Genomic DNA, 10,234 nt, shown 5'->3' with positions numbered 1-10,234 from the left:
AGTCATGTCCATTACTACTCTATTGACAATAGCTAGGAAATGGAAACAACCTTAATGTCCACAGGATTGATGTTACAAACATTTTTGTATTAATGTTCATTCTGATTAGAGACCTGTCTGCTCCTGACAGCTTCCTGCCTTGGATTCTAAGAAGAAATTGAGCATCTTTGGAGTTACTCCAGTTGTGGTGAGACAGCCACTAGGCAAGAATTGCCTCTTTCCATCTACAGACAAATTTCTGTCCAGAAAAGGACACACTTGCAGAATAGTCGACTGATTATATCTGCCAAGACAGAGTAATCAGCCCTTAATAATTCTGCATCACTAGGTCTGTCAGATGATCTTGGGCCAGAAGGCTGAAGATCAGATGCTCCAACGTTTTGTAGTATAGGGACTGTCCAGGTGTTCAATGGCCTCTATAAATTGGCTAAGTTTTAGGAGCTATGCTTTGTGCTTCCCATAATTTCAGTTAATTCAGTCATTCCGGGTTTCTGACGGGGTTGAAGACTTATAGTCTCATAGCCAATCCCGGCTATTTACTTTGAGAGAAAAGATTTGAGAGCATGGTTTTCAGCTGACATTCTTTCTAAAGCCAAGAAAAAACCCAGGTTCAGAACTAAGTCTTTTAGTTAGAAGAGATGACAGAAGTTCTGTTTAGTCAACAAAATGGTGGACTGGGTATTAGGTCTATCTTGTACCTTACTGACACAAATTAGTATAGTTATGCTCTAATTGTACTTTGAGAGAAAAGTTTTATTTTACCAGGAAGGGTGATATGTAGGAGGAGCTAACGTGGGAGGAGGAAGGGAGGAAGAGGAGGAGTAAGGGAGAAAGAGGAGAAGAAAGAGGAGGAGCTAGGAGAAAGAGGAGAGAGAGAGAGAGAGAGAGAGAGAGAGAGAGAGAGAGAGAGAACATGGAGGCAGATGTTCACATGTTTCCGCCAGTCAAAGATAGTTGGTATATCTAGGTTGGGTATTGGGTTACACTTCTGATCGTAAGGCCATCTTGTTATTGATCATTACCAAATATATAAGCCTTTGGATAATCTAAACATTAGAGTCTCATCTGTACCGAGCCCGTGTGGTTGGTGGGATAGTCTGGGCAATGCCCAGCCTTGCAGAGACAGCATGGAAGACTGGCAGAGCCATCTCCCTCGCTAGCATCTCATGGGTGGCAGGGCTGGTGTCTCTGGCTGGCTGTTTCTAGCTGCAGCACCCATGTGGCCTCTGGCCACTGAACATGTGGCTGAGCTAGGCAGAGCCGCTGCAGCCTAGGCAGGTGGCTTGACCAGCGGCTGCTTTTTTAAAATAATTACTACAACATAGGCTTGGCTTAAAAGTGTGTATTCTGAGCCCCTGCTTGAGTGGTCATTATGGGCAGCAAGATGGTACCTGACAGCAGGGTAATGCAGCTTCTGTAATTTCACAGAATTCTAAAGGAAGTATTTCCTCAGCCACTAGATACTGAAGAAATAATAAACAACCTTACCTCAGATGTACAGAAGGAAATATATATCTCAAGAAGAAATGCAATTTATCCAGTGTGGAAGTCCAGAACCTCATTGTGTCTTAGGTTTGTCATCAGACAAAAGGATTATCTTTAAAATAAAAGATGTTCAAAATGACAAATGAAGAATTATATATTAAACACCTTAATAAATATTCTATCAAAAAATGAAGATGCTGGGTAGTAGTGGCACGTGCCTTTAGTCCCAGCACTAGCAGTAAGAAGCAGGCAGATCTCTGAGTTTGAGGCTAGCCTGGACTAAAGAGTGAGTTCCAGGAAATCCAGAACTGTTACACAGAGAAACCCTTTCTTGAAAAAGCAAAAAACAAAGAATGAAGTATAGAAAACTCTAGATGTACCAGGTCATGGTGGTGCTCACCTTTAATCCCAGCACTGGGGAAGCAGAGGCAGGTGAATCTCTGTGAGTTCAAAATTGGCCTGGTCTACAGAATGAGTTTCAGGACAGCCAGGGCTATACAGAGAAACCCTGTCTCAAAAAAACAAGAAAAAGAAAGAAAAAAAAAAAAAGAAACTCTAAATGATCAGCCACTTGTATCTCCAACTTTATATATCTTGGTCAGCTTCTCCACAAGCTGAACTGAATTTAATGTTCAGCACTCATGACATGTGGAAATGCAGCCCTAGATTGTCTGCTAAGGCTAAATGCCAAAAGGCCTCTCCCTGTTAAACAAAGGGACACGAACGTGGCCAGGTACAGCACCAATATCTGAGTTAAAACACAGCAGACAGCTGGGCAGTGGTGGCGCACGCCTTTAATCCCAGCACTTGGGAGGCAGAGGCAGGCGGATTTCTGAGTTTAAGGCCAGCCTGGTCTACAGAGTGAGCTCCAGGACAGCCAGGGCTACACAGAGAAACCCTGTCTTAAAAAAAACCAAAAAAAAAAACCAAAAAAAAAAAAAACCAAAAAACAAAAACAAAAAACAGCAGACAGAGGAGACAGCGACAGGCAGATCTCTGTGAATTCTAGACCAGCCTGGTCTACACAATAAAGTCAGGGTGGGACCCTCTGCTGATAGATACAGCCACTTACAAATGACAACCTAAAATTCAAAATGACAGTTTTTCCTTAAAGATACTATGTAGGTTTTTGCTTAATAAGTAGAAATACTCTTAATAGTGAAAAAAATAAACACACATCAACCTTGACTTTATATAAAGATAAAGAGGAATATAGGTGTATTTATCCATGGAGATATTAATCTCCAAAGAAGAAAGAAATGGAAATTGATATAAATGTTTTCAAGGGTAGATATATAATAAATAAATCCAAGCCTTTGATATCAATACTTGAGAGACAAAGAGACAGAAAGTTTCCTTATGAGATCAAGGCCAACCTAATCTACAGACCAAATCCAAGTCAGCCTGGGTTACACATAGAAGCCATATCTCAATAAATAATAATAATTGCTTTTAATTGTTTTAAATTATCAAAATGAAGATGGCTATAAGTTCAATGGTTATGGTGATATGATACATCCTCTTTGAGAGAGATCAAAATAAAGCACACTTAAATAGTAAAGGGGGTCCTGGATTGAATCAGTCTATACATTTTTTTTCCTTTTTTAAAAAATGTTTTAAATTTATTTTTATTTTTTTAAGACTGTTTCCTGCATGATTTGTCTCCTCAGTCATTGTCCATGGGACTCTGAGAAGTCATAGGAATATGCAGGCGCAGACTAGAAGCCCAGCTTTGTCTCCAATGTTGTGGAAAGGGACTGTACATCACCAGACAGTGTCCTAAGCTCCCATATGCCACTAGGACAGAGCCCAGGGAAAGTAAAGTCTATACTTTTTTTAAAAAGTTTTTTTTATTTATTTTATGTATGTGAGTGCACTGTAGCTGTCTTCAGACACACCAGAAGAGGGTATTGGATCATATTACAGATGGTTGTGAGCCACCATGTGGTTGCTGGGAATTGAACTCAGAACTTCTGGAAGAGCAGACAGTGCTCTTAACCACTGAGCCATCTCTCCAGCCCTCCCTCAGTCTATACTTTTAATGACTTCAGTCTATACTTTTAATGACTTCAAACTGCTGGACCAAAGGCGTACTATACTGAGAGAGAGGTTCTAGGTTTGTGTTAACAGGCAAGAAAAAAAAGGCTTTGGATTCCTTCCAAAATTATAAAAATCAGATTTGATACAGGAAGACCACTGAAGATCTTGGTTACAGACAGGAAAAAAGAAATCAAGAAGAGCAAACACAACAGGTAACATGATTTGTTGATCCCTCTCCATGGGAACAGCCCTGAGACTGGTTGAGACATGAAAACATCTCTAGTCAGAACTTCTGCTATACATAGCCAAGAGATTTTGTTGGCTACAAAGTCCCCAGAATTCTTCATGCCATCTTTTTGTATGGCATGAATGGGGATTTATATTGTAGTTTGATTATATGATCAAACTAACTTCTAAAGAATTTCTGCTCAAAGAACAGAAAATCCTCCTTAATTTATCTGTGCACCCTGCACATTCCATACCTATGTCTTCATAGAACTATGTTGTAGAAATTATTTAATCCTGACCAGTGTTTCTACCCCACCTTGGACTCTTTAGTTCCTGGATAAAAGACACACACAGACTTTACAATAAGCCTTGAACAGCACACAAGCTGGGCAAATACCTGCCCTCTATGTTATTAAAATCTACTTTCCTATCAATAACCCCAAATTATTACTTACTATGTTACATTTGGATTGCTCTTAACTCCAATTGGCCAGCCCTCATGGCTCACCTAACCCATGGTGGCTTCTTTTCTTTCTGCACCTTCTTCTCTCTTTGTTGTTCTCCTCCAACCCCAAGCCTGTGAAACCTCAACCCCACCTATCTCTTTTCTGCCTAGTTATTAGCTGTTGATATCTTTATTTACTAATAAGAATTAATTTGGGGGCAGGGTCACTTAGTGTCTACATGCTGACTCTCATCTCTGAGGCAACCAGTCTTGGGGTCCTAATATTAGCATTAAAATATAAGCAGCATCAGGCCAACCCACTACAGAACTATGTATTGCATCTAAGGTTTGTATATTGCAGAATGAAAAACCAGGAGGGTAGCCCTGACAGGATTCACCCTCAAGGATGCTGAGATGCTGAGACCTGCTGTTCTAGCTCCCTGATTGATCCTGCCTCAAACTGAAGCTGCTTCCAGAGGCGAGCTTCTAGAACAGTTTCAGAAAGGAGTGCTAATCCCACATGACCTCAGTTCCTCCAGCCTTTCAGACTGTTTCAATCAAGACTTCAGTTAAGCCCTGAACATAATCAGAACATAGAGACTGGACAACAAATGATGCCAGCTAGCTTTTTTTCTTTGTTTCTTTCCTTGTATTTTTGTTTATATGTTTCTTTCTTTGTTTCTTTTTTCTTCCTTCTTCCCTCCCTCCCTCCCTGCCTCTCTCCCTCCTCCCTCTCTCTCTTTCTCTCTTTCTAATGTATGAATACACTGTAGTGTCTTCAGACACACCAGAAGAGGGCATCAGATTCCATTACAGATGGTTGTGAGCCACCATGTTGTTGCTGGGAGTTGACTCTGGAAGAGTCAGTGCTCTTAACTCCTGAGCCATCCCTCTAGCTCCTGCTAGCTTTCTTTTGACTTAACCATTTTTCCAATTTTCTTAGACCCCGAAACAGGAATTTTTCACCCCAATTCAGCAGGAAGCAATTATAAGAAGAACATTGCTCCAGTCCCTTAAGTTGGAGTGGATGGTTTTGGTCATTTTATAAATTATACATATGTTTGGATGATTTACAAATAATTATGGTCTTAGGGAGGAAACTAAATAGGAAGCTTAGACTCAGGAATTTCTCTTTCCTTTCCTCTTCTCTATCTTTCTTTCTTAGATAAAGGGTAGGGGGTTAAAAATAAAAAAGGAGGAATATACTGTTGTGGATAGCCCTAGCCTCTTGTTGTCATGGTAATTCCACTCCTGGGAGGGGCTGCGAAGGAGGAGTGAATCTTGTGAACCTTCTGTCCAATCAAATTTGTTAAATAAAGGCTAAAGCCAGTGATTGGGCAGTAGAAGAGGAGTGGGAAGAGCCGAAGGTAGAGGAAGGGTCAGAAGAGTGGTTGGAGAGGGGGCAGTGGCAGTTGGTGGAAGGAGAGAAGATGAAGAAGATCATGACCTAGGAACCTGCAAGTTGTAAGAGATCTCATAGCTGGGGAATAGAGTAGTTCAATGGTAAATCTGCCCAATCTAGGCGTGCAGCATACATTTGTAATTAATTGAGTTGTGTCTTCCTTGACTGGACTTCAATGGGTCAGAGATTTACTGCAACAATATAGAAATATAAAAATATTAGACAAATAGGGGTAGATTACTGAATCTACTCTTAAACCAAAAACCATTTTATAGCCATAATCTTACATTGGTAGAGATCTGTGTATTTTAATGCAAAATTGAGGTTATATTTTGTTACATTGGTACAGAATTTTATAAATTAATACAGGTTTAAGGTTTTCATTAGTATAAATCGTTGTATATTGATACAAAATTTAAGATTAATTTTGCTACAACATAATATATGTATGTTTCAACTCTTAGATAGGCAAAGTGCCTATGCAACTCATTTAAATATACAAGGTTTAATTCCAGTCCTATTAATAGATGCTATTATAAACTGTTTAAGATAATTAAATAATGCAAGTTAAGGATCAGTCAATCAAACTCAAAGTCATGTTAGATACTAGTCTATATTATCACAGAAGCATACATTCTGTTACTTGTTCGGATATGCTATGAATAGATAGATGGTCTTCAAAAATCTCAGAGACTCACAAAATATGGCATTTAATCATAATTTTATTAATTTAAGATCTTTTTTGACATTGATACACATCAATTTCTAGCAGTACACCATTCAACTTGGAAGATGATGAACATCAAAAACCTACATATGGAATTGCTTCAATTATAGCAAGCTGGTCACTGGAGAAAGAAAATGCTATAAATTTGTTTGCAGACAAAATGCTATCCAAAAAGAATAAATGGACACAGGATAGTCAATTGCCGAGCACTGCTAAGACAGGGTAAGCAAATCCTTAATAATTCCTGCTTCACAAATGTCTGTCAGATATTCTAGGCCCAAAGGCTGAAGATAGATATTTCAGTATCATAAAGAATGTTGGGGACTATCCAGGAGATCAGCCGTCTCTGTCATTTCTATAATTTTTGGAAACTGTGTTCCTGCACTTCCTACATCAAATCTCAAATAATATTTATTCCTTCTCGGGACTCTGATGGGGCTAGAAACTAGATAGATATAATCTCAAAATTAAACTTAAGTTGTTTAGTATTTAGAAAGATGTTTAGGTCTAAGAAGGTATTTTTTAGGATGGTAGTGCAAGTACAGATAGAAATTGAGTTAAGTAAAAAATTTAAACATAAACACAACCAAAATAGAATATATAATATAATATTTTCTAAAGTTGCAAAATACTATGAACTGGAGAATATATATATATATATATATATATATATATATATATATATAACCTTATAGTTTTCATGATTGTTTTATAATTATTATAACTGTATTTAATTTATATTTGAAAGAAAAAAGAGTCTTTTATTGGACAAAAAGAGGAATTGTAGAGAGAATATATCTTGTATATTGTATGGATGCATTATCTGTCAATTAAAAAGCCTATGGTTAGCCGGGTGGTGGTGGCGGCGGCGGCGCACGCCTTTAATCCCAGCACTTGGGAGGCAGAGGCAGGCGGATTTCTGAGTTTGAGGCCAGCCTGGTCTACAGAGTGAGTTCCAGGACAGCCAGGGCTACACAGAGAAACCCTATCTCAAAAAACCAACCACACCCCCCCCCAAAAAAAAACCCAAATACAAAGCCTATGGCCTATGACTTAGTCAGGAAATAGATGTGAGACATCTAGGTGAGAGAAAGAATATTCTCGTATACACCCAGGCAGAAAATTCACCTGGGAAGATGTGTTGCAGTGAGTTTTTGGCTGCACCACCCAAATCTTGGCTATCTTGGATCTGCAAATGGAAAACACACACACACACACACACACACACACACACACACACACACACACACACCAGTTAATTTTAAAATGTCCTGGCTAATTCAAAGGCTGACCACCCCTAATTTTCCCCTATTACCCCAGGCCCAATTAAGGAAGTAGACAGTGGCCACTTACCCAGAAACTCACATGGCTGGTTGGCTTTATCTCCTGCTGCTACTATTTCCTCTTCTTCCTCAGTCCTGGTGATTCTTTCTGCATCCCTCCCTTGCAACTCTATGTGTCCCACCTTGTGTCCAGTCATTGGCCATGGGCATCTTTGTTGATAGATTAAAAAAACTAATTGGGGGCAAGGACCTTCAGAGTCTGGACACACAGATTCAAAGTATTAGCACCAATCTCCAACAAGATATAACAAGACAGACACATGATAACTGAGCATAGCCATGTGGCAGAATGTAGGTTAAATTAAATGGGTTACCTTTAGTTATGATCTAGTCAGAGAAGAGCCTAGCTATATTGTCAGGGTATTTGTAAATGTATTTTGAGTCTGAGTCTTATTTCCGGGAGCACAGGGCTGGGAGGAAGAGCTGGGACCTAACTTCAACATTTGTTTGTTTTTTGAGATAAGGTTTCTCTATGTAGTCAATGAGTCTGAAACTCACTTTATTCACTATGCTAGCCTCAAACTCACAGAGATCTGCCTGCTACTGAGTCCCCAGTCCTGGAATTAAAGGCATGTACCACCAAACCCAACTATACATATTAACACTTATTAAAGTTTATATTTTTAAATGTTTTAAAAATATGTAGTCTGGAACTGTAGAGATAGGTCAGTGGATAAGAACATGGACTGCTGCTCTTCTGGAGTGCTTGAGTTTGATTCCTAGCACCTACATGGAGGCTTACAAACATCTATAGCTCTAATTCCAGGGGATCTGACATCTTCTGGCCTTTGGGCATTGCATGAACATAGTAAGCAAAACACACATGCAGACAAAACATTCATACACACAAAATAAATATTTTTAAAATGTTATCTACCTTAGAAACTATTTCATATTATTCAATAACTATGGAACCTATTTGGAACATCTTTTCAAGGAGATAGATGATTTGTAGTTTATCTGAATATCACTTTTCAAAATATATTATTTTTATTTTATGTGTTTTGCCCATATGATTGTTTGTTAGTATGTCATACTTCCTGAGACTGGAGTTACAAATAGTCTTAAGCTGCCTTGTGGGTGCTGAGAATTGAACCTGGGTCCTTTGGAAAGACAGCCAGTGCTCTTAACCACTGAGCCATTTCTCTAGCTCCCCTTCTCTCTCTTAAAATAAATATTTTTAAAAAATGTAAAACAATATGTATTTTGTTTTCATTATCTGGAAGGTTCTGTCTGTGAGGCTCACTGGTCTGCTCTGTGGTTCAAGTCATGAAGCATTATTGTTGTTATTTTGTAATGTTCAGGACATACTTATCAAGCCCTCTACCACTGAGCCATTCATAGTCTTGGTCCCTCATGCTGGAATTTTTAAACTTGGTGTAAATTGAAGCATGTATCTTTCATTTGAAACTCACTCCTTTTCGCACTGTATTACATATGTGACAGGTATCCAAACTAATGTGTACAGATTCAGCTTGTTCATTTGTGTTGCTATGTGTTATTTCAGTATGTAACTCTGATTTTTTTTTCTATTCTGCTAATGGGTATTTATTTAGATTGCTTTAGGCTTTTGCCTGCCAGGAAAAAAGTGAGTAGCTTTACAGGTGTACTTTAGTGTCTTTAAGTCCTCCAGAGGGAGCCTAGGAGAGAGCTTTTCTGGCTATAAACTCTATTATCACAACAGAAAATACCTATTGTTTTTCAAAGGGCTTGTCCCAGTTCATCTGCAGCAGTTTGAAGAGTTCCTTTGTTCCACATCTGTGTCAACAACTGCTGCTGTTGGACTTTTAAAATTTCTGCCAATTACTGCTCATACAAAGGTAATTCACTGTGATTTTAATTTATATTTCCACAGTCTTTCTGTTCTGCCCCTGGTCATCATATGCAGAAGGTGAAGCAGATACATGTGCATCTTTTATTGTGTGTGTGACTGCACCTCGTGAGGAGTGCTGAGACAAGTGATTGCTTTGCAGCCCTGATTGGCCCTCTACAGTAGGCATGTACTACCATACCCAGCTTCTGGAAGTTTTTTTCTCCCTCCCTCCTGTCTGTCTGTCTGTCTGTCTGTCTGTCTTTCCTTCCTCCTTCTTACCTTCCTCCCCTCCATCTCCCACATCAATTGGGTCTCAGGCCTGAAACTTGATATATAACAGAGGTTTACCTTGAAGATATCTTCCAAATTCCTGTCATCATTTTTGCCCTAAGTGTCAAATTTTTTCATTTTGAAGGACAATATAGCCGGGCAGTGATGGCACATGCCTTTAATCCTAGCACTTGGGGGGGCAGAGGCGGATTTCTGAGTTCAAGGCCAGCCTGGTCTACAGAGTGAGTTCCAGGACAGCCAGAACTACACAGAGAAACCCTGTCTTGAAAAACCAAAACAAAAACAAAAAAAAAGGACAATATAATTTTTGTTACCATAGAATTGAGCAAAAGCATATTTTTTAAAGATTTATTTATTGCATGTATTTGAGTACACTGTTGCTCTCTTCAGACACACCGGAAGAGGGTATCGGCTCTCATTACAGATGGTTGTGAGCCACAGTGTGGTTGCAGAAAGTGAA

The 10,234-nt window shown here is 39.1% G+C and overlaps 1 non-coding gene across 1 annotated transcript; it reads right to left on the bottom strand.

Moving 5' to 3' along the window:
• Window positions 1–3,125: 3,125 nt before the first annotated feature.
• On the bottom strand, window positions 3,126–3,319 carry LOC117695572 (small nucleolar RNA SNORA73 family). Its single transcript, XR_004604630.1, has one exon. It is a non-coding gene; the product is annotated as a small nucleolar RNA SNORA73 family (small nucleolar RNA).
• Between the last annotated feature and the right edge of the window lie 6,915 nt (window positions 3,320–10,234).

Source organism: Arvicanthis niloticus, chromosome X (assembly GCF_011762505.2).
Source record: "Arvicanthis niloticus isolate mArvNil1 chromosome X, mArvNil1.pat.X, whole genome shotgun sequence".
NCBI lineage: Eukaryota > Metazoa > Chordata > Mammalia > Rodentia > Muridae > Arvicanthis > Arvicanthis niloticus.
This window is presented reverse-complemented; position numbering and strand designations above follow the sequence as displayed.